The following is a 25,576-nucleotide window of genomic DNA, read 5'->3' on the forward strand; positions in this document are numbered from 1 at the left end:
GTGTTGAGTCCAGCAAGCAAAAAGTCTAGCAGATTCAAAGCAGCATTAAGAAGTGTTAATCCTTTTACCTCTGAGCTATTCATGAGCAATATGCAAAGCTGTTCTTATGGCGTCGCGTTTGCAATGCTCCAGTTATGCTTGCATCAGCATTTCCATTGTGAACCCTGCTTTCAGAGATCTTTTACTTTGCCAAGTTTTAGTCTGGAACAATTTTACTACAAGCCTGTGAGATTTTAGTCCAGGATTAGGATTTAAGTCTGGTGAAGAAACGTTTGGACAAAATCTGCTTGGCCATTTTATTTATTAGAGTGCAAAGTTAATCCTTCCAAGTCACTAGACTGGAAAAAAACCACAAAACTGTAATTTTTTTTCAGCTTAGAAAAAGAAAAGATTTACTCTCCCCAAGAATTCCTTGTCCCCAAATCTCTACAATCACAGAACAGATGAAGGTTACAGACCACAAAACTAAGGTACAATTGAACCATGCCTTCCTTTGTCAGGTGTTTTCTTTCTTTTACTGATACAACATGGTGGCCAGGAATATGAGAAAGGAAGAAGCATCTCGCTGTGGGCTGCAGGTTCAAGAGGGACACAAACCACAAGCTGCACATTAACAAGTGTAAGAAAAACATACCTTTCAAACTCCACAACTTGTGCCACTTTCCTAAACAATATCAATCACAAGCTTTAAACACCACAACATAACTTGCCAGGTAGATGATGTTCATTCACAGTGTTAGTGGGCACATGGATATAGACAACTGGCTATGCTACAAAAATTCACACAAAAATCAACATGGCATATATTTTAAGAGAGATGAGCCATCGAGACCAGACAATCAGTGTCTTTCAGTGTCCTTACTATTTTCCTAAAGCCCAACTCTCAAACCCTGGGACTTGCTGACGTGGCTCAGAGTCACGCATCTTTCCAGCGTCCTGTTCCGTACCAGGCGCGTCAGCCGCACGCCAGCGTGTGTGCAACCCTCAGCAACACACACCCAGCAGGTTTCTGCAGGCCCCCAGCAGCGTGCAGGGCCAGGGGCCACACTGCTCCCACACCGTGCTTCAGCATCTGCTCCACCAGCACAACCACACAGCCCAGCGAGCTGAAGCTCTGGTTTCTGCAAAAACACAGACTGATGACTGCAGGAAAGCCTTTCTCAATGCAGCTAAACAACAGCTGTAGCCCAAGGGAAAGCCCTGGTCAATTAAAACCAAGGCATCATTTCCAAATACTGTCCTTTCATGATCTTCTCCAGATAGCACCCACCCCACAACCCCCCAGTAAACGTAACGAAATCAACACTTGGAGCTTCTGCCTGAAAAGCCTATGTGGTATGGTCCTGCATACATTATATGCATCTTCATTCAAGCATAAAGCTAAATGTTTGCAGGCAATGTAGCTGGCTTCCACATCAAAATCTCCCTTACAAACCAGGCTTCACAGCAAGACTTTCTGCCATGCCTAAACCACCTCTCCCACCTGGGCTGTATGACTATGCAAGTTGCCTATTGTAAACTGGATAAATCCTTTCAAGACAGAAATCCCTACCATGACTGCTGAAATGCACAGATAATCTAAAAGCTAAGGCTGGAAAACATATCTATGAACTATAAAACATAAAACAATCCTAATTTTAGGTATCTCACCTGATCTGTTCTTCACCTTTTGACCAGACTTTGTATCTCAAACACCTAGTTAAATTACCACTCAATATTTAATATCATTCACTTTAACTATATATGTTTGGGTTTTTGAAAGAGTAACAGAATTCATTTCCTTTCCACAATTTACAGAAGCACTTTGTATTTTTGTCTGCTTTTGTGTTTTCCAGCTATTTCCTAGAGAAATGCGGTTTCTTATTGATCACTTGATACCAGTGAACATTAATTTGCTTCTAAAACTATGCTCCAGACTTCAAAGAAGTAGTCATATCGTAAAGTATGCACATAAATTGTACTGCCTGAGTGTGTGTACATGTACGTGTGCATTCACACACACTTCAATTTTAGTTCTGCATCTGACACGAAGCATTATTTCCCTTTCTTACTTGCTGATCCTTTCTCTTTCTACTTTGTTCCAGTTGAATTAGGACAGAAACTGAGCTCAAAAGTATGCAACAGTGACCCTTAAAAGATTTAGGAGTTTCAAAGGGGTCACATGAAATGGACAACGTATATCTGTACGTATTTTTCTGTAGCCTAAACTTGATGGATTTAGCACAGATCTATCTACCACACATCAAAACTGTCTCATCATCTTTCAAGAATATGATATTCATATACATTAAAAAATGAACTTTCCATCTTGTACAAGAAAAATAAATCTTTCATTGCTTCATTGTGTATGAATGAGGCCACAAATGGAATTCACTAAGTAAACCAGGGCAATACTGTTTTGTCTATAGATGTAGAGTGAGCTACAGCTACTTTAACATCTCTACTAACTCCAAACCCAGGTGGTATACAAATACCTTCCTAAGTTCAGCAATTTGATTTTTTTTTTAAGTACTGGAACCAAAAATACAGTGATAGGAAAAAAGAAGTTATGTTTACAGACCTTAATGCAAGGCACAATTTTTACACAAAATTAGTCTGAGATGCATTGCATTTAACTGTAATTTTCCTTTTTTCTCTCTTATTGAACAAAAATTGGTAATTTTGATTTCTTCTTAAAAGAGGGAAGTTCAGTTTCCAAGCTGCCCCTGGGGACAGCAGGTCCATGCCACTGCATTTTGTGCATCCTCAGTCAGCAGAAGGAACACAGCCTTCTCCTATTTATCACAACCTTTTCTTTTGCCACTTCTGTATTTTCATGACTGCATAGTGTTTTTTTCTTAAAAGGAAATCCAACCACAAAAAGAGGTTAACTATGAACAGCAGAACGCTTCCAGTAATTTTTTGTAGATAAGGTCAGCCAGAAAATGCCTGGGGGCTGCATGTTGGCCCAAAGAAACCAGAAGTTTTTAACTCTAGGCTACCAAGCTCTGCACTTCATGCACACATACACAAAAGCCCTACAAAGCAAGAAAATTTTGAACCTGTATGTTCACTGTCATGCACAAGTGTGTATCATCACATGAAGTACTCCTTAAAATAGGTAGGGACAAAGGGAGAGATCTCCTCCCCAAAGCAGCTCCAGAGCAGCATGCCTGTAACTATCAAGCCCATGATGTGGTTTGAAGAATGGCTGAAGGACTAAAATAGTTAGCTATGCTACACGCCAACAAATATGTTCAGTACATTGCCACAGGGATTAGAATTTTGTCTGGCTGTATTAAGTATCTTATTTAATATAAAGATAGAAATAAACCTTGCAATTACATTTTCTGGGAGAGTCTACAAAATAGAAAGCTACCAACAGAGACTATGAGACTATATATTAAGGCATGAAAGAAAAAAAAATTCGTTTCAACCATGAAAACACAAAGAGAAAAAAAAATAAGTCAACACATGTATCCAATAAAAGGTAGTAACCCAGAAAACAGAAGTGAGAGTTGATACAAACGAGAATTGCAATAAAATATATTATAACTAAGCAAGACTACAGCACTTATCTATCAAAAGAAATCTGAGCTGCAAAAGAAAGGTGAAGAAGTTCTACCCAACAACAAAGGAATAAAAACTGTAGACACAGAAGGTAGACACAGAAGGAAAGAATATGAGAGAGAAAGCAAGGAATGAACAGTAGGGAGAAGAAAAGAGCAAGAGTACCAATGTTCATAACAGGCTTCTGGCCTGGGTGATGGGAGATGACAAAACATTCCTGGCCCATGCAACAGAACACCCATAGCACAACCACTCACCCAGAAGGGCTTCTATTAGATTGGCTTCTTGTTGCTTAACACACAGACACATAAATCAGGCAGCAACAGTCCACAAAGCACAGCAAACAGACCTATGAGAGAGCTCCTAAGAAGGGAAACTGTCCTGAACCAGATCCCTGCCAACAACAGCAAGTTATGATGATGCAAGAAAATACAAGTTTTAGTGGTAAATAATTATACAGATTTGGCACACAGGTGAATTGGGAACTACCACTTAAGGTGTTCATCATACCTAGAGTTTAGAGTCCTAAAGTTTCATCTGAGGAACAAAAGCCATGTGGCATTAAAAGCAGAATAAGGTCTAGCTAAAGAAAGGATTAAGAGTGTGAAGGTGGAAGAAAAAATTTAGAAACCACATTCTAAATTCTAATACAATCTAACACATTCTAATACAACCTTGTGATATGTACAAAATAACCTGTAAGTACAGAAGTCCAGTTCTTCTCAACGGCAAGAATACAAGAACCAAGACATGATCAATGTGGGCTCCACCCCACAGGTAGAGAGACTACCAGATTTGTGTCTCAGTAAGAGAGGGGGAGGACATCCTAACAAGAATTAGAAAGCCAGTTACTGCCTGCAGGGAAAGATAAGCACAGCATAAAAGCCAAAACAAGCTAACGCTTTGTGGCCATTACAAGGACAGTCTGGGCCATTAATAAATGATGAAGGAGGAGGTATTAAAACCCAAGTAACTGGCCACACTGACCACCTTTTAAACTTTAAAAGGGAAAATAAAGGAAAGGCTGAACAATTAGAATGCAATTATGAACTTATAAAACATTTTTATATATATACCCACACACAGATACTTAGCTTTAACAAATATAAGCAGTACCACAAAAACTCAAAATTTTAGATACCTTCAGTGAGAAACATACAAAAAAAACCCCAGAGAAATCAGAATTATGACAGACAGCTCTTCTCAGCAAGTACTCCTGGTAATACCCACTACTACAATTCTCTGCTTTTATCTGTATTACCTCAGTAAAGTACCAATTGGTAGCCATTACAAATGGGCATTAATAATTACAAATCAACGCCTTAGGAAATGTAGACATACATATCAGAGCCACTCTCTGCAATAAGTGATACTATGGAGTTGGAAGACAAACTAGCAAAGAAGCTTAGTAGATATAAACACTAATTCCTTTATGGAATATCTATAGATGAAAAACATATTTAGACTTCAACTTCACAGAAGAAAAACACAAGGAAATTATCACACAAGGAAGCAAATTCAGCTTCTCAAAAAAATATTAGTTTTATTAAGATAGGAGAAACCAAGCCCCTGAGACTCCTCAAAGATTATAATCTTCTCTCAACCAAAATGAGAAATGGGGCTGATACAATATGTGCAAAATCTGACGCAGCCCATCACTTTTCTAGAGAATTGTAGTTCACAGCAACTACAGAGTGGAAAAAATATGTTTGGATGTCAGTAAACCACTTGACTGTATCATATTATACAGTTTCAAAATTATTTAAGAAACCAGTTTTGATGTGGACAGAACATTGTACAAAAAAACAAACTTCAAAAGAAAATGAAAATCATATACCGAAACTTTGAAAGCATCTCTCAAGGATGCAAGGAATTTTCTAACACATTCTCCTAAAAATCTTAGTTAATCATGCAGAACAGGAGTAAAAAGTGTGTTCTTGAAATCTGTGGATGATACTAAATTTAGGAGCTGCAAGCCCCAGCGAGGACAGAAAAAGTTGAGAAGCAGGCAATTAAAAATAAGGTTCTCCTTGGGAAAGTGCAGTGAAGACATCCAACAGGAAAATAATCTGAAAGAAATATTCAGTGGGAGTGACAAACTGAGGAGCCAAGAAATTCTTACAAGGTTTGCAGTGTGATCTGGTAGCAAGAAAGATTAATGAAACCTTGGCTGCTACATGGAAAAAAAAAAAAGCCACATCAAGCAAGAGGGATGCAGCAGCTAAATATGCCCACTTGGGTAGCAAGCAACATAATCAGACAAGTCTGCAGCAATAAAATGAATGCAAATACCACTGGGATAAGACAAGCCTTATTTAGACTAGTATGTGGTAGTACAAGGACATGTTTAAAAAGGAAAACAGGGGTTAGTGTCTGAAAGCTTTCTTCTAACAGCCTTTCTAAAGCCCCAATATTACAAGCAACTCACAAGAGAGAATTAAAACGACCACTTAGGAAAAGTTCACTCCCACAAATGAGATTAGTAGCAGAAAGCCGAAGATGCGCTTAAAGGTCTGCCACAGAAAATACCATGAGCTTGTTCTGCAAACACCTCTGCACAGACCTGGCAAGGTTAGAATATATAGGTAGTGCAAAGCAACTCAGTGCTGGGCCAGACAATGAGTCCAGGTAGCTCACAAGTTGGCTGAAGGTCATTAATTTCTCAGCATATGATTAGGTAAATATTTGCTTCCTTCTAAGCACAACTTTAATAACATAACAATATCTAGGAAGGAGAAGGTAAACCTCCTTTTGTTTGCAGAAGACATGAGCAGCAAACACATACTGCTCATGTCTTCAGTGAGCAGTGTTGTCTTCAGTGAACAGTACTGAAGGACTAAAATCTGACTTTTTTTCTTTTTATGCCAACTGCTGTATCTTAACACAGCATCTATTTCTAGCTTTCCTTAAAAAAAAGCAAAGCAACAGGAGTGGAGTGGTACTCCAAGTTCTTCACCACTGGGACGGAGGCTGAAAAAAACACCAGGCACAAAACTCTATTCCTTCTACAGTGTCAAGGATCAGCCCTCTCCATGCAAAATCCACATATTTTCCTCATCAATAAACATGAATGCCAAACAACTGGTCAAAACAGACCACTGTTTCAATACCACTCTAGCATTTAGTACAGGCAGGTCACAAGACTTTGACTAGCTAGTAATAAACTTTGTAGGGCAAGAGCTCTGGTTTCCTTTCACTGCTGCAGCATACAAACTTCAGTCACGTGTTTTAAAGAAAAAATGCAACGTAACTAAAAGCTGAGTTGCAGCATCTGCTTTGTTTTCCCATTCCTTTTCACAGTGCTTCACTAGACCAGCCATGTACAGCCAGCCCATCTCCCCACAGTACAGATCACTTCAGGAGCATGCATTATTCAGAAAACACTGCAAGTGCATTTAACACTGAGATTTTAGAACTCCCAAACACTAGAACTTTTTAACTTTGCCAAGTGATGTTTACTGAACACTCCTGTTGCAACACAGAGGTTGTGCCATTGGTTTGGCACACAGTGCTGCAGTCCTGTGATCTTATAGCTGATGATTTTCTCAAATTCAAGATGGTTTTCAGGTTACTTCTGCAGAGAGATGAGGAATGAACATAAGGATGGCAACGTTGCCAGATATATTCCAATTTCCACTGAGAATTTTTTGGACGCTAATTCTAAATATATTATTTTGAACTGTGGATTAGACAAAGTATTTTAAAGAAATATGTATTCTCCCCAGCAATGTACCCATTTAAAGATCGATTTGCTGCTCTCTGCAATCACAAAAATCACAATCTTTTTCATCAAATTTTTCAACAGCTGTAGGTAAGTTAAGTCTGTACAACTCCATTTTGTCACTTGAGGACAAAAGACACTAATTATCTGACACACGTGCTTTCAATATGGACATAACAATGCATCAACCACCAGATTTCAAGTCTTGTATTTTCTCCTGTCCTTTCTATTCAATCACACTTGCTCCGATAGTTTCTGCCAGGGTAACTGTGACCTCAGTTCTGCCTGGCACACTGAGTTTTTGCTATCACATTTCTCAAGGTTAAATTTCAAGGTTTAGAAACAGTTTTTTCCTCTGAGATGACTTTCAGCAATTGCCCCAGTTCTGAGAAATGAATGAAGTGTTCCCAAAACAAAGTAAATTTTAGTAGTAACCTGTAGCTAAAAAGAACACATAGGTATTTGACCTGCTTCAGGACAGAGACTGCTAAAAATACTCCTGTCTGGGCAAGACTTTTGGGCAGACTTTTGGAACCATGGTAATTGTGCAATTCATTCTGGATTAACTATACAAGATTTATGCTTACCATTGAACATATTTTGGTTCAATGGTATTAAAACATCCAGTAAGGTAACAGGATGTAGGATTGGTTTTAAGGGATCTGACCTATGTCCACAGAAGTCAGTGGTAATCTCTGCACCAACTCAGCAGAAATCACAGCAGATACCAATATTAATCTATTAAATAAATATTAAAATCCATTACAGTTATACCTACAGATAAAAAGCCAATCAAATAGTTGACACAATCTGTCAGTTTCCCACGGGAAGGTTATGTCCTCCAACTCATTTTTCCTTACATAGCAGTCTAAAAAGTGCACTTTGCTGAGCTCACAGAGGTGCACAAGAGGTCCAGCCTCAAAGGATGCGACAAGCAAGGCAGGATCTACCTTGAAGCCCACCCAGCCATCACCAACTTGTTACTGAGGCACTACAGGGCTTGGGGGAAGATGCAGGAACCTCCAACAGAGGTTCAGTTCTGTTTAAGCTTCATCCTAGTGTTTTAACAGGGATTGCTCAAACAAAAGAAAGTCAAGTATAGCCTTCAAATGTTATCGCAAATCCCAGTACCTCTATAAATATCTAACCTTCTGAACTTCAAAAAAAATGACTTCTCATACAAGTGCCTGCTACGGTCTTCCTGAACACATCACAAGAAGGATTTTCATCTCACCCATCTTGAATTGACCCATCTCAAAGTGTTTCAGATTTCCTTTTTATCTGACAACTCAAGAACAGTCGGCTGACCTAGATTCCCTAAATAATTTATTACATTCTAGACTTTTTATGCCCTTTCTGATTTGTCTTTTTTTGATCCAAGAGTTCAACTTCTCTTTATGTGAAATCTTCCTGGGCACAGATGATCACTGTCCACCTTTCCAACAACTCTCTTAATTCCTGTTGCAAAGTTCCTACATAAATTTCAAATAGTGCTTTATTATTTACTTAGAAAATTTTAATGGAGTAACTTCTGTTTCATCTAAAGCATTTTGGCGAATTTGGAGGTATATCAAATAACATTTTTATTACTTTAAAAATTAGTAACATTGATTGAACTACACTGAGTCAGTCTTCTGTATTGCTAAGCTCAAAAACTTTTATTTGGAGCAATTTCATATACATTAAAATGCTTCATTCACATGGCTTAAAGACATTGCTTATATTGTTGTCTGCAACACATTTACAAGCATTTCAAGCACTATAAATATTTTGCTACACATTATGAAAAACTCAGATGCCATTTTCCAAGCTAAAATTAAGAAATATACAACTGGGTAATGTTTCACTTTCCACAGCATTCTTTGCAGCAAATCACTGGCAGCTACAAACAGGACTGAGCAATACAGGTGGAAAGTGGCAGCCGTGAAATCCTGTGTCAAGCACTACAGCTGCAACTCCCTGGAGCAGGGAAAAGAGCAAACCTGGTGAAGAACCAGTGAGTGAGAATGGAACTGTCAACCCAAGGTACCAGAGCTCTGGGCACCAGGAGAGCCAGCCTTGAGGTTCACCCACAGGGTTTGGCTGCCTGGCCAAGCAAAGCCCTCCTGAGACCCCAGACAGCTTCTGCTCTGAAGCAAAAGGTGCACAAATGAAAACAGACTGGTTACTCAGCAAAAGTCAGGCCTGGATTCAAGGGAGGAGAGGCTTGGGACACTGATCTGTAAAAAGACTGCCTCTCCTTCAGGTGCAGACCTCCCCCAGGCTCACAGCGACAGAGCTTGCTGCTGGAGCCCAAAATCTGCATGGGGGGACCCAGAGCACGATGCTTCAGAGACACAGCACGAGGAAAGTCACACCCCACCAGCACGAACAGCAAAGTGCCTTGAACCAAATCCAGTGGGAACTGAGGACAATGGAGAGAGCACAGACCCATGTAGGATTCCTGGCAGGCTGATAGCCACCGCCAGGCAAACTGTCACCAAGCTCAAGGAAATGGCAGTTTCTTCCTTGCACCCAGGAAAAACGGGAATGAAGACTGTTAAATATGTTTGGACAACATCCAAAAAACACAATGATGCTAAAAGAACAAAGATCTCATCAGATCTCTGCTCAAATCTGCCCTCAATAAAATGCTGTTAAAGGCTTGGATTTAATTATTATTTCTGGCAGTGCACCAAGGAGTAAAATAAAGAGGTCTATCAGGCAATGTGGAAGAAGTTACTGTATTGCAAATCACTCAACACACACCAGTTCCCCAAATGATGAAACAATCCAGTAGAAATCTCAGGCCAAAATCAAGTTGGGACCCAAAACTGGTGACCAAGCACACGATGACTCCAGGCCATATCCCCAGCAAAAAAAGCGGTTGTGGTAGAAATTCAGGGAGCAATTTTCCCTCAAAAGAAATGGTTGTCTGAGTCACAGTTCAACCCACTCCCTTCACTAAACAGTGTAAATTTTGAAAGCTTTTGTGACTATGATCAAAATAATTCAAAAAATATGTGCATCAAGATGTTTTTATTTCCACCACTCTAAATGCCCTTCCATTTATGTAGCCTGTTTTACCTACCTTAATATCCACAATTCCACATACACTCCAAAAGCTAAACAAAATGGTCTACTTTTCTATAGATATTATCTACCACCACTCCTGACTATATTCATATTGATGCTTTCACAATCCATAATTTCTCCCATAATAGAGCATTTTCCTCCATGAACTACACACTAATGGAACTAAGCTTTAAAGAAGAAATTAGATTAAGATTTCAAGCAACACTTCAGCAAAGATTTTAAAAGCCAGGCCACCAGAAAGAAAAATTGAGGAAAATAAGTGAATTATTTAATAGCATCACCCCAGAAGGAGTTTTACTACATAACTGTACTCAATTGAGAAGCCATTAATGATCTTCAGCTAGTTAGACACACTGAATTAGCACTGCTTTAAAAATTATTTGTAGAGCTTTCTAAAAAATACAAAATCTAAGTTTGTGAGAATCTAAAACACTACAGAAGTGTTGAAAAGTAGGCCACAGATATGCCTATTTACACAGCCTAGCAATAGCAGGGAAATTTTCTAGTCCTGTATGAAGTGCTGCTGACCTGCCTGCACCAAAATGATAATGGAAAAAAGTCTACATGACATTTTGCTGGCCTGTCCACGAAAGAAAAATTATTTTGACATGTACCACTAGATAGAAGCAGTAGAGCAAATCTCTTTTGGAATAAGTAATGTAGAACAATCTAACTAGAAAGATGAAGATATTTAAAGAATAGTGGGAAGTTATTAATATTGGAATATATTTTTTTAAAGTAAATACATTTTTTCCATCAGTCTCAACTGTTAGTTCACTCAGAAGAATTCAAACACAAATCTTTCTCCTACATCATTACTGCTCACAGGTGTCTGTGACATTCACAAGGTAACTCCCTTCAGCAGATCTCTTTCATTTTGGATAGCAGCCTTTTTTTGCTACTCATCCAATGAAATAAAAAGTTCTGAAGATCACAACCTTTTGGGGGGTGGTTCTGATGTCAAAAGGATGAGGCATAAGGCATGATCCATCTGTTTCTAAAACAACTGGGCACATTCGCAAACACTGCTCTTTTGCACACACTAATAATGTGTTAAGACCTTGATCCGCATTTTGTACACAAAAGCACTCCGAAAACAATCCACTTTCACAGAAGCAAAAAAAATTAGCTTTTTACTATTCCCTGGCCAAGCAACATCTCCACGCTGTCACTTGCAGACACTAAGGAAAAAGCTCTGCTCCAGATCTAATTCCCACCACCTTCCCATTTTCAAGTAGCTTTTGGGAAACTTCCTCAGTGAAAAAGGAGTAGCTTCTGCCCACCTGCACACTTTGGTAGGCTCTCTTCTCTCCAGAGCACCCCAAGGTTCCAGGGACAGGTAATGACCCTTTTTACATGTTCTGGAGAGGAAAAAGCAATGCAGTCACCACCACACTGTGGGAGGCAGATCCACCCTTCCATCAGCAGCAGTCTGGTTCTGCAAGGGAGGTTACCACCTCTGCGGAAAGGACTGCTCATGCCTGTTTGGGCACTGCTGCCATCATCCATATTGGCATGGAGCCCTACTCAAGCACCATTTGTCATCTACTTAAGCTTGCTGAAAACTTGAAGGGCTGCAACAAAATTTGATAGTTTTGTGTTACTGGGCTGTAGCCTTCCACAAGTTAGCTTAAAAATCACCAAAGTCAGCATAATCATGGGAAGACTGCGCATTTGGGAGATGGGTGGGCTGTGCTACATCCAAATTATCTCATGGCTTACTAATGGTAAAAAGGAAAATATCTTGCTGCCTTCTCTGGGGCTGTACAGTGCCACCCCCTTCAGCATTTATTGCACCTCTGAACTGCTTTAATCCACTAACCAGCAGAAAGCTATTAAGCTCTTCCCCTTCCCCCGAAGTTAATTTTTTGCTGCTTCAGTGAAACGGCACCGACACCAAAATAGCATAAAGTAAGCCACAGCAACTGGGAGCACGAATGGGAAAGTAGCAACTCCCCCTTCTTGCGTTCAGCTTTTGCCAGCTGCAGCTTAACTATTTATTGCTATTGCCCGAGAAAATAAGTTCCATAATAAAGGCTTTACTGCAGAGGGCTTGCCCTGTGTTAAGCAAACTGAGGACACAAAGTTCATGGAGTTCATGGCAAAGCACAGGACACAAACATACAGATGTGCCTCACCACAAGCCCTGTTAGCCCAGTACCCTGTCTCCAACATACGCTCTAAGCACAGCACTGGAGAAGAGCAAGAACAGGATGAGCACATCTGCACTTCCCCCCAAGCACATCTGTGGCCTTCAATCCTTTCACTGGAACAGATTTTCTTAGACTTGCATTTACCTAACAGGTAGTCCCCAGAAGACCTTTCCAGGAGTTCTCCAGGCTTACTGCCTGAAGAATGTGCAGAATGTTCTAGGTGCATGAAGAATGACTTCTTCCTTCCATGATAAACTTAACTCCTTCAAAGTTTGAATGACTTTTTCTTGGCTCTTACACACTGAATGCAGCAGATAAAATAGCCAAACTCTCTTCAAGCCAGTCGCAATTTCATGGACGCCTGTGACATCATTCAGCAAGCATACCTTCCCAGTCACATGGAACATCTGTCACATGGAAATCATTCCAGGTCTCTAACAACTCATGTCCTTTTTCCCTGCAGTTCCTCTAGCTGCCCTATATCTTGATATTAAAGGGAGATGAAATATGATCTAATGCATGGACAAACCATAGGCTTAGACAAGGCATAATAATGTTCTCTATCTTATTCTTTATTTTTTTCATAGCATTTCACAGGACTTGATATGCTCTCTTTAGTCACTCCTAAGCACAGACCTGATGACTTGACACAAGTACCACGGATCTCAAGACCCTATGAGCAGTGAAGTTAACCTGGAGTCCGTAACTTTGTACAAGAAGTTCAGACAGTTTCCTGCTACCAGTGCAAATTATTTCACATTTATCTATATCAAATGCAGGTATCTTATACTTTACTTTTAAGTAATATCAGGAACCTAGAAAATAAACGTTGAATTCTTTGAGTTAAAATCTCCAAGTTATATGAATCGCTGAAAACAACACAGCAATAATAAGAAACCTACTTGGGACAATAAGCTGCTAAAGCACTCAATTGCAGTAAGCATGCAGGACAGAGAAATCCTACAAATGGGACTGTGCATGTAACAAGAAGTTCCTTTAGGCTTTGATCTGCTAGTTATTTGAAACCACACAATGGCTGAATGAAAAAGGTACAAGATCCCAAAGGAATCAGATTCCCTGCTTCTCTGTAGCAACCTTCTAAAGTTCCCTTTTTACAACCACCTTCACCAAAATAAATAAATCACTTCTGAGTTAAAAAAAAGTAAACCAAGGCATTTCCACATAATTCCTTTCATGTCTTTCCACTGCCTCATCTAGAGTCACATGCTCAGTCCTGACCTTTCCAGATTCTCCTCTGCCTCACCACACTTATTCAGACTATCAAATTCATTTAGTGAAACCATCCTATCCCTTCACACTTGACTCTTTTCACAGACAAGCAGTTCATTTTCATGCAGACCCACTTTTAACTTCAAAAGGTTGCTTTGTATCTCAGCTTCTGATGTCCCTTGTTTAAAACACTTTCAAATAAGGGACTGAAAAGCATTGTAGCTGGGAACTCTCAGCTGCGTCTCTCTGTCCCTCCACAAAAAAGAAAAAAAATCCACTATTAAACAAAGTGAGAGGCCATGCATCCACCCAGGATTCCTGTAACTTGTCAGTAGCTCTCACAGTTCACCCATGCACATTCAAGGTCACAGCCAGAGCTCAGAAAACTGAGCCCTGTGGTGGGCCTGGATCAGTCTCCTGGAGTTACCTTCACAATGATACTTGCTTTACCCTTGGGCCTCCTGTGAAGTCATTCATTTCCACTTATCCACAGCTGGTTAGAACGAGCCAATCCTTCTGAGCAGTGTCAGAAGGCAGTGACAACGTGACAGACACCTGGTGCCATCCCCTCTGACCAAGGCAAGAGCACAAACCAGACCATTAGCAGAGAAAGCCACTCTGCAAACACGTTTGTTACTCCTGGCAATGCACACCAAAAACTGCACTGCAAAACTGAGCTGTGTGTGTTATTTCCCACCACGCCAAACAATCCTGCTTTCCTTTCCGATGGCTCAGACAACTGCACCGCCCCAGGCGGGTGCTGCCCCCCTCTAAAAGCAGCACCCAACAGCTCCACACAGCTGCCAGCAAGCCATGAACACTGGTCCATAAAGAGCACTTCTTGCCCGTTCCGAGATGCTTCGGCAAACATGCAAAAACAATTTAATTAACAAGATTATATGCAAACTCATAAAGCAATTAGGTGAAAAGACAGGGCAGAAACTTTGCCAAACTTCCATCTTTTAAGCACACCTAGAAATTACATTTGTGCCACAGCAAACTACCACAAAAACTAATGCAGTGGCTCTATTAATCAAAGCATTTTTCACTTTGAGACCAAAAATACAGGAGAATACTTGTTCATAGCTCATTTCAGGACCATTTTCCATTTAAAATATTTATAACTCAGTAATTTCAGGTGAGAAAACCATACTGAAAAGAACAGTACATTACACTACATTTCTCATTAATTTCCCTGTGAAACATTTGAGTCTCCAAAAATCTGACTTTTAAGTTAATTATGCACAATTTGGACTCTCCAAAGTCAGGAATTCAGAGCTGAATCCCATCTAGTCACTCACAAAACCTTTATAATGAAAATCCACTATAATCATACTCTTTTCTTGCTAGAACAGACAAAAAGGCACTATCATAATTTTTAAAACCACATTTGAATCCCAACAGGGTTTGTTTGGGGTTTTTTTGTTCTAGGTTTTTCTCCCATAAAATTTACTAGACATATTTCTATCAGAACACCTTCAGCAATGCATCCAGAAATGCACCGAGTTAAAATGCAGCAGCTGTTTCCTACTTACTTTCCTCAGATTTAAGTACAGGAATTTTACCCAGCTCCAATACAGAGAATTACCACAGATCTTTAGAAAAAGAAGACAACTGAGTGCTTCAGTATAAATATCTGCTCCCATCCCCTTGAAGCTAAATGGAAACACAATGATTAAAAGCGTCACTGATTTTAAATAAATTTTACTTTCTTACATTAGACACCGCATCAAAACCATAGCAGTTAAAAAGTCAAACAATTTTCCAGCTGGCTGCTACATACATTGAGAAACAAGACCAGTTCAAGATAATAACACGTACTTTGTATTAAAATACCGGTCAAGCTGCTGACAAGGAGACAAATGAGTTTTTAAGCCATTAGTATACACTCACATAAAATTAAAAACAGTTCTATGGAAAGAAATTTGGATAACCGTGATATGCCTCTTCCAGCACAATACTCCCCTTTGACTTTTTGAGAAGTTATTAAAATTGGACTATCTCAGCTTGCCGGAAATTCATTTATCCATTATTACAATATACGGTTAATGCAGGAGATTAGATGAGGTTTTGACAAGTCTTTTACACTTCTCAGGGCAGCACTGCTATTTCTGCCTAGGTCGGTAACTTTTATCTACCAGCTAACCTTTATGGTGTTGACAATGGGCAATTAACAATTTTTTCCCTTGGCCCTGATTCCCTCCCCACTGCAGATGATGCTGTTGCAGTGACACACATCCCAGCTCCTCCTGGCAGCCTGGTCCAGCAGCAGCCCCAAAGCGCCCGCTGTGCCCCCACACTGGCTCCCTTTCAGGATCTCACCAGACTTGGCAACAGCAGCAAAACAGAGCAGCCTCGAAATGGAGGAGGCCATCACCTAATGGAACATGACTAACAGGACTGATGACTGTCCAAATATTTAACTGCTCTCCGGTGCTGTGGGTCAGATGGGTTAATCAAATAAACTTGCATATCCGGAGGGATTGCCCATTATTTGTATTTTCTTTAAGTCCTTACCTGACTTTAGATTCTGGGAAACTACCAAGCCGTGAGCTACTCTGAGTATCTGCACATAAAACCTTAACAAAGAGACACTAGAGCTCTCCATCATGAGCTGAAAACGTGGAAAAGTTCTTAAAAAAAAAAAAAAAAAAGGCAGTTTTGCTGAATAATATGACAACTCTCTTCAGCACACATGCTGATGGGAACTGACAACACCTACACTAGTTACCTGGAAATATAACCCATGTCATAGCACACAACTGCACTGCAAATGGGACTCTTGCACATCTCTCCCACACTTAACCATTAAAATTCATCAGAACAAAAAAAAAAACACACCAAAATGGACGGACAAAGTAGATGCAAAGTATTTTCAGTGTATGACAATGGAAATGAAAATAAACCTAGGATTAAAATATAGCTTAGTGTCACTGATTTCTAATAGCATTTGTCTCCATTCAACAAGAATTTATGCACCATTTCAACCTGATAAGAATTTAATTTTCAGTAATAAAGCTTTACAAATTGAATTCAAAGGGGAAAAGAAAAAAACAGCATTTCCCAATTATTTCCAGAGCTCCACAACTGCAGACTTCAACTAAAGGAAGAGAGAAAGCTGTCACTATAAAAGCAGAGCTGACATGCGACCTCTGGATACAGTGGCACTAGCAAGCAGCTATAATAAAAATCAATATTAATTCCACACACTTCTGTTTTGAAAATAAAGCAATGAAATTCCCTCACACCCACCTGCCAAAGGGATACAACTCAGACCAACTTCGTCAAAGAGGTTGTTTAAAGTCTTTCTACGGGCATGTAATGGATTCCAAGACTGAACGTGCACTGAATGTTCAGTGAACCAAATAATTTTTAATAGATTCCTCAAGGGAGTTTTTTTATATTTTTAAATCACTCTAAGACCTTGGAATGACAACCTGATTGAGAGGCAAAGAAAGGCTGTTCATGGGGTATTGTGTTTCTTCTGGGTTTTTCCTGAAAGAGCAACAGTCATGTCTGTTATGTGTACTTAATATGTATTTTAGAAATGCCTTCATTTCTACAAACCTTAAACTTTTAGACTTCTTTTGAAAGCATATCCTGAGGAATTTTAAAGTTCCTCCCTGCAGAAATACTACATAGCAAGTATAGAAAGTTGATCTAACAGAAAGGTGGGAGGAACTGAAAGCTGGAATGAGGCAGCTCACCTCCTTCAGCCACACTTGCAAAGAGGTAGTCATAGACAGCATTAACAAAACCATCAGGCCCATCTATAAAAAACCCAAATGTAGCACAAATTAGATCAGTTTTCACATTTCAGATTAATGACCCTCCCCTCCCCAGGCCCCTCAAACTAATGCCCACCTTAACAGCAAGGCCCCTATGGCAGGATGGCAGATTGAGCACGAGAAGCAACCATCCCTTGAAAGAAGGAATTTTTCCAGCTGTATGATTAAGTACTCAGGAAAACAAGACAAGGAGCCTCAAGCGCTGCCGTTGTTAGTGTGATTTCAGCAGGATTAGGCAGAGCACGATGGAGGAAAAGCCTCAGACAATGAGTCCTTTCATACACCAGAAACAAAAACTACCGTTAATCACAGCCACAATTCAGTTTCTTCCACTAATTCCTAATCAGACATCAACAAATAAAGCAAAACACTTATTCTTGTTTGAATTCTATGAAATAAAAACAAATGAAAGGAAGTGATCAGCCCGTGCTGTAAAAATGTCATTGCCTCTCCACCTCCTGATGGACAGGGAGCTGAGACAGGCATGAATGGTTGGGAAAGGAGCTTTTCCATAAAGCCCGTCCATAGAGAAGTCCAGAGTAGAAGAATGCTGCATTAACAAGCAGGAGAAACTTCAAAAACCAAGGGACAAACTCAGTCAAAACCCTCCTCTGTATAAAAAAGATCCTGAACCAGAGTCATTAGAAAAAGACAGCTGGTGCACCACTTTGATTTTCTACATTAGTCATTGGACAGAAACAAAGCATCTTTTTTTCCAAAAGCAGCAAATAATTGCAAATCCACTTCTACACATAACCTATCATTTATCACCTCATCAGCGACTGCTTGAGCCTGACAGAATTAAACACTCAAGTCAGGCGTTCTGTTAAAAGCAATAATTACATTGTTACTACAATATACAATAAAATATAAACAAATCTGCCTGGCAATATTTTTATACGCTCACTGAAATATCACTAGACTCTAAACAGACAACATCATAATAATAATTTTAAAAAAAACAAACAACAAAAAACACCACCACCAAAAAAATCCACTTCCACCGAAGTATAGCTAATTCCAATTTAAAACTTTACCTACAGGCAAAAATACATAAATGATTAGCATTATAGTGTTCATTTTAATTACACTGTGCAACAAAAATCCAAAAGCCTGATAAATTCCTTCAGATACTGAGAAAGCCAATATTCCAGAGCTTATATTCCTCTTATAACCTACACAATTACGTCAGCACATCCTACCACTCAAATGCCAAAGCCAGAATGTCTGCATTTCTTGTTGCATCTAAAACCAACACAAAAATATCAGCTCAAAGGAAAACATAGGAGAAAACAAAAAACAAACAAACAAACAAAAAAAAAAAAAAAAGGCAAAACAGGTCAGGAGATCCTTGTGAATGACAACATTCAAGAGCATCAAAAATTCACTGGTCTTCAAAGCTCAACTCTTCAAAGTTTAATAGGGGAAAAAATACATGTCTGTAATTCAAGCTTACATTTACAAATGCTTTCCAGCAATGTAACTGCTGTGTAATGTGCTCTTTAACACTGTGCAACTCACGGTGCCTGCTCTGAACATTCAATGATCTAAGCAAACAAAACACAGTTCATGGTTTCTAGTGTGCTGAAGATGTTTTTCGTCACTGCAGTCAAGTTGCTGATCCCAGCAACTCTGTGCAACTCATTTTAAAACAAACATCTGCCCATCTACCTTGATGGTTCTGGCCAATGAAGAAGCCTTTGATCACTCTTCAGCAAAATACTGCTGTGCTCTAAAGGACGCCCAGCTTCCTGACAGCAGGATGGGGGATCACTAGAAGAGCATGACAGCTGCCTGCCATGCAACACTTCAGAACTCTTCCTTTTTATAATTAATTATGCTCCTTATTTCTTCCACAGGCGTAAGAAACAGACTGGCACGGAGGTAAGTTGTAGCAGCACACTTTATTATTATCTCATCTACAAAGAAGCTGCTTCAGGTAAGAGCCATGGCAGGAGCCAAGCACAGTGACCAGCAGCATCAGCTTGCTCCCAGAGAGCTGCTGGGGTTCTATCGTGGAGGTTCACACACTGCACCTTCTGTGGATTTCTCCTGGGCACAGGTGAGAGGTGCCCCTGGCCACCACAGCCCTGCCCAAACACCCGACCAGCCAGGGGAATCAGCAGCAAAAAAGGCAAAGCAAAGCGAGATGGAAACACCTCCGTGCTAAGGACAGCACCAGTGTGGGGGCAACGAGAGTCCACATCGCTTCGGTCTCATCCAAAATCCAGCTGCAAGTAACAGAGGCTTACACTTTGCACCTGCCCGAAAACAGCTGCTGAAATCATGGCCATGCTACAGGCTTCTGCAAGCTCTCCCTGTCTTGGCCTGACTGACTGAAGTAGGATCCAGCACTTACTATCTGTGTTAAAATCAGCCCTCTGCAATGGGACAGACCCCAGGAAATTAGGCTAATTGACAGCCAATTCTAAAATGCCCTTTTTTTTTTTTGAGTCAAAAGAGTACATTACTCAAATGAGTGCATTACTGTAACCAAAAGCATAAAGTCAAGTTTTACAGGATCCAAAGGCATAGTAGAAACCATAAAAAAAAAACAAACCAACAAGATTTGCTACCCAGATTCCCATCTCACAAGTATACTAAAGGAGAAAAAACTTTCCTGCAAAAGTTTATAATCCCACCTCTGTGTCAAGAGGCAGAATTGGAGCAGTAACACCATAAAATCTGCTGAAATACTTGTGTCCCCAAGTGTAACTCTTCAAATCTGCATTTTATTAATGGGAAGCTACTCACAAATAAGGCTATAGGAAGGAGACATTCTAGATCTAAAAATCATGTTCAAAAATACATGCTTCATCCTGAGGTAAAGTACAAGTTTGTAAGTACTTTTTTTTACCACATAACACAGGCGTTAGCATACACAGACTGTAAAGAAATTTTGGTGGTGCCAAAGTAGTCTCAACAAAACCACTGAGAATATATATTACAAAATTATTTCCACGCCTTCTAGTTCATAGGTTTAAGAGGCTAATTTTCTTTGTTTATGGTAATTATGTTTCATATTTCACTGAACTTTGACATGATAAATGTATTATTGGATTTTGTGTGCCTCCTCTAGTCAATTTGTGTAATATTGCAAATTTTGTAGTACAAGTAGTTAAAATATAATGGACAGTACACTCATAAATTACAGATTTTTCCTTAAGGTAACAGAATTATTATTGATTCTGCAACAACTAAACCTTTGATCAAATTTGGTGAAACAAATGTTACTTAAGATATAAACAAACATAACTCCTTTGCATTTGAAGAAAACAGTAATTTGTAAAAAGGAAACAACTCCATCTAAAAACAAGGCCACTTTTTTTTCCTTTGCCCCCACCTCACATCTTTGAAGCATGTAACACCTCAACATGTTCTTAAGTTGCTGTGTCCAAAAGGCTCCTTTGCCACTTCTATTTATTCTTCAAGACAAAAGATCAGAAGCCTGGTATTTGCCAGGTAAAATGTATATCTTTTTAAATACACAGCCTAAAATCTAAACACTAGACTAGCCTTTTTCAAGCTTCTCAGATCTAATTTATCTTCCCCATTAACCATTCTATCAAAATACATCTAGGGAGAAGAAAATCTAACGCACTGATACAACAATTACTAAAACTCCTCCAGAAAAACAGATGCAGATCATCCCACTTCTTTACATACTCATAAAACTCTCTAGAAAAATTATGACTTTTAAAAACACCATAAGATCTAATTTTGTGAGGAAATCTAACAAAAGAATCAAGTACCATCCCATGAATAACTTCCTGCTCCTACAGAGAGAAAAGATATTGCAAAGCTCAAGTGCCTGGCTGCCTTCAGCAGCAAGGATGACACATGAGAGAAGAATCCACACACAGGAGGGATAAAAAAGCAACCCTGCTCTGTGGATCTCATAAAATAGAACAGATGTTATTCTTTGTATACACACATGCAATTCAGTGTTAAACACAGCACTTGCAGGAGGAAGGAAAAAAAAAAAAGGAAGAGAGGCCTATGAAACCAATAGTAGATAATTCCTCACCATGGTCAAGCACATGCATGCTTTGTTTGGTTTCGAATGATGACCAGATTTCCAGCACTGCTTTTGAAAGAACAATGCCACATTCCCAGCCTTTATGTTTTTCCTCCATTCAATTTCATGTGACAACTCCAAACTATAAACTTCTTGTGCCAACCTAAATAATTCCTCTTTCTCAGTAACGCTGGAGGAAAGCACTTACCCACTTGCCAGCTGCAGCTGAAATTTTGTGCCAAGAAATAAATGTGTTTTGGACAGGTTGTAAACTGGAAGCTTCAAAGGCTGCTAAAGGACAAGAATAAGAATGGGACCATCCTATTCGTTCTGAGATTAATGGTATTGCTCTATTTCAGCTACACAGTGGATTGCACTTGATTAAAGCATCCAAACAGAGCTTCCTCTGAGTATAGTGCCCAGATATTAGTAGATACTTTTGTCAATTTTCATCTCAACCAGGCTTTTTATAAACATTGCTTCCATCCTCTGCTCCAAAAACCCTAACTTATCTCTGTATTTCTGATCTTTAGAATCAAGTTCTCAGATAATAGAGTCCTTGAAGTATCTAGACCTGTTTCACCCTTTTTTTCTGCTAAGGCACAGGTGTATAAACATTGTGTGCACACTGACATTAAACAGCAAGTGCTCCAGCTTCCCCTCCTTGGCCGCCTTCCACAGTCCAGGAGACTTCGACCTTCCTACAGACAACACTTGCAGGCACTGGTCACTAAGCTCTCATGATCAACATAAGGCAAAGACCAAGGCATCTTTCCCACTGCCCAGAAAGACGATGATTAACAGAGAGCAGAAGGGACAGGCTTTGTGGCAGAATGGCTAAATTAGAAATTAAAAGAAGAGATTGTGAATAGCTTGAAGTCTTCTACCTAGGGCTAAATCAGCACTGGGTTTTCTCTTCCTCCTAGTATTGAGTGGTTACTGGGTTTCTTAGTTTTGCAGGCTGGGATTCCTCCCACATTTCATCAGATGCCCCAGCAGCCACAGGTGATACACACCTGTACACGTGCAACACACACTGTAGCAGCATACCACCCTGATGCCCACACTTCACTCTTCCTTATCCTTCTCCCGGCTCACACAGGCTTCCCACGCACAGGATGTTACTGCCTGCTAACCCGTTCTGGCTTTTTAGGGGGCTCTCCAAACCTCTGTGAAGCTTCTTATAATGACAGTGTCAAAAGCGTGAATAAAACCTGTGTTGTTGCAGTGGAAAAGTGACCTTTTCCTCTTTAACCTACAATCACGGGCCACTTCCCCATGCTGACCATTATAACACTTGCATTTTGGCAATGACCCGAATTTTATGCTTGCAAAAATGCTGCCAAACTGCCAGTTAAAAAATTCAACTAATATGATGAACATGAATACTGCTAAAAAGTCAAGTACTCTCTCCCATTGAAAACAAAAATAGAACCAACATTAGTAAATGCACGTAAACAAATGATGATGAGGTACATTAAAAGAAATATGTCTCAAAAAAAGCATCAGTACCACAAACTTCATTTTATTGTAAGATTAGTTACATCTATCACCTTCGCAAATACAGCCAAGCAGTGCTTGTTCCCCTTGCTCATTAAAGCTCTACAACTGGTACCTCCTGTATGCCCACATGCACCATTTCATTAAGCTTACTTGACATCAGATGAAGAAAGAGTACAAGAAAATTGCATATTCCCTGCCTAAAGTAAACTTGTCATTTAAACCTTGTGTATAGATAGAATTTGATATAGCACTGGCGCAGTGAGTCATTCGTCAGTTTTAGAGTTTGTACAACAGTATTCTTACATACGTTTTGCAATACTTTCCAGTTTGCTACCACTCCATGTAATTTCAAGTTTTTACTGGAAAGGAAGCATATATTTTGGGTTTGAACACTGCACTAAGAGTTGTAGAAACAACGCTTACTTTTGTGATCAGATTTTGAGCAGAAGTAAATCCACAGAAGGAACTCTCACATACTGTATCAAATATGAAAGTCAAAGCATTGCTTTTAAAGGAGGGTAAGCAATGATGGAGAGCATCACAAATATTTCTCAATGAATTACTCCAAACATAAACATAAGCAAGTCTCCTGTCAGTTTCCTTCAAAAGCTGTATCTTAGCTATGTAAGTTAAAACTGCATTCATTCAGAACACTATATAAAACAGCCAGTAGTGACTACAAGTGCTTTACTTGAAAATAATAGATGATTTCACATCCTTCTGTATCAGGGCAAGATTATCACATTAAAAATTTTCCCTGCTGTCTTACCTTCACCTTTTAAGCTGCAAAACAGACATGAGTAATTTAACTCTCAACCGTGGTTTCTAAGAAGCACTAAAAAACCACTGAAACAGAAAGATTTGTCCTGATTAATACCACTAACAAGATCAGCTCAGACTCAGATTATCATGTGGTGGCATCCAGCTCTTCACAGGAAAGTTTTCAATTCTTCAATAGGCGTAAGTCCCTGTTTTAATTTGCACACAGCCACGGGTTTACTGTCCAGGTAAACTTCTTCAGTTTCTTTAAACTGATTATTATTAGTATTCCTTTCCACTATCTAAATTCACATCAAATGGATCTACTGAATTGTACATCTCCTGCTATCTGATAAAAAGCTGGAGAGAAAAACACCCTTTGGCCAATTAGAGTCACCTGGTTAAGATTCAACAACAGGCAGCAACAACTCAGGGTTTTTTTCCTCCCAACTGCATATTCTATAACCTACAAGAAACATTTTCTGCTTAAAAGTAATGCTTAAATGGAGATCTATGGCTGAACATTATCACAAGGATTGCACTTACTTGACAGTCTGCTATTAGCCAACTCCATTATCGCTATTTGCAGTTTTTAAATGTACAGATTCAGAAGTAACTGTACAAAGCCTCCATTACAAGTGGATTTATGGAAAGCCACAGCAATAATCATCTTCATTAGGCATATCTTCCCACAGCCCTGCATTATGTGGACACAAAGAGGAAAACATTTCTTCTCCGTTACTCACAAGCTTAGATCTTTCTCTTTATAGTCACAAGCTTTGACTGTCTTCTCTGCTTTTGCCAATGACAATTATCTCACATATTCAAAAGCAGAACTTAGTTTAAAAAAACAAAATTAAAAATACCTGCATACCTCTCAACTCACAAACAATATACAACATAGGACAGCTTCTACTTTGATTTTCCAGAAACTGACACTTTCATGGGCAATATGAATGAGAATAAAAGGTTGTCTGTGGCTTCTACTGTTTTGCTAATGGCCCCAAACAGTATGCAGCCAAGATGTATTCATGGACACCCATGTGCAAAGAAAAGGGCTGATGGGAATATTTGTAATTAAACTGAATATAAACATCTCTTGATCTGAAGTTATGCGTTAATTTTTCGCCATAAGCTGCTTTAACCCCTTCACATACACGGTCGTGTTGCATCCTACTTCAAAAACTACTTAGGCTAAGAAACTTGCACATTAAGATGGTTGGCTAATGGCAGAAACCGAGAACTTAAATAATTCAACACTGTCACCCACGACACATTCAGATCACAAACTTGCTGCTTGCCACACAGATTTTACTCTTTGCTTTCGAAGTTCAGATTGCTGATCATGCGCTTCACAGTAGAGCTATCTATTACTCCTACGTCCTCAGTCTCACAGCAAACCACCACACAAGAAATAATAAAATCAGGATTAAAGTACACTTGTTCCTTCCATAAAACCAACCTTGTGAGCCACGCATTTCCGGCATTATCATAATGAATGCAATGGACTTTATTTAAAAATCTGCTTTCAAAGCTTAACTGGCAGTCTTGGAACAATCACCCAGCAACCAGACATGTTGATAAGTCATTTGCAGCACAGGACCTTAGCAATCTTAAATTAAATTTGTCTTTCCCTAGCATTTACCTTGAAAAATGAACAAAGGTGGTTACAGAAGCAGCATAAGGAAACTCTATTTGCTTACTGTCCCTGCATAAGTTGGCTGCCTTCAGGGATCTCTAAACCAACAAATATTCAACTGAAGGTTTGGTTATCCAGTTA

General features: G+C 39.4%; 1 protein-coding gene across 15 annotated transcripts in view; it reads right to left on the reverse strand.

Annotated features, from left to right (window-relative positions):
- PTPRF (protein tyrosine phosphatase receptor type F) overlaps positions 1-25,576 on the reverse strand; it is a 375,435-nt gene that overhangs the window by 348,185 nt on the left and 1,674 nt on the right. Inside the window, exon 1 of one of the 15 annotated variants that reach the window (XM_077785384.1) lies at positions 17,593-17,611. The exons of the other annotated variants lie outside the window; for them this stretch is intronic. The gene's annotated coding sequence lies outside the window, so the exon portion shown is untranslated. Of the gene's footprint in view, positions 1-17,592; positions 17,612-25,576 lie in introns of those variants that run through there. 15 annotated transcript variants of the gene reach the window in all.

The sequence above is a fragment of the Lonchura striata genome, chromosome 9 (assembly GCF_046129695.1).
Source record: "Lonchura striata isolate bLonStr1 chromosome 9, bLonStr1.mat, whole genome shotgun sequence".
Taxonomy (NCBI): domain Eukaryota; kingdom Metazoa; phylum Chordata; class Aves; order Passeriformes; family Estrildidae; genus Lonchura; species Lonchura striata.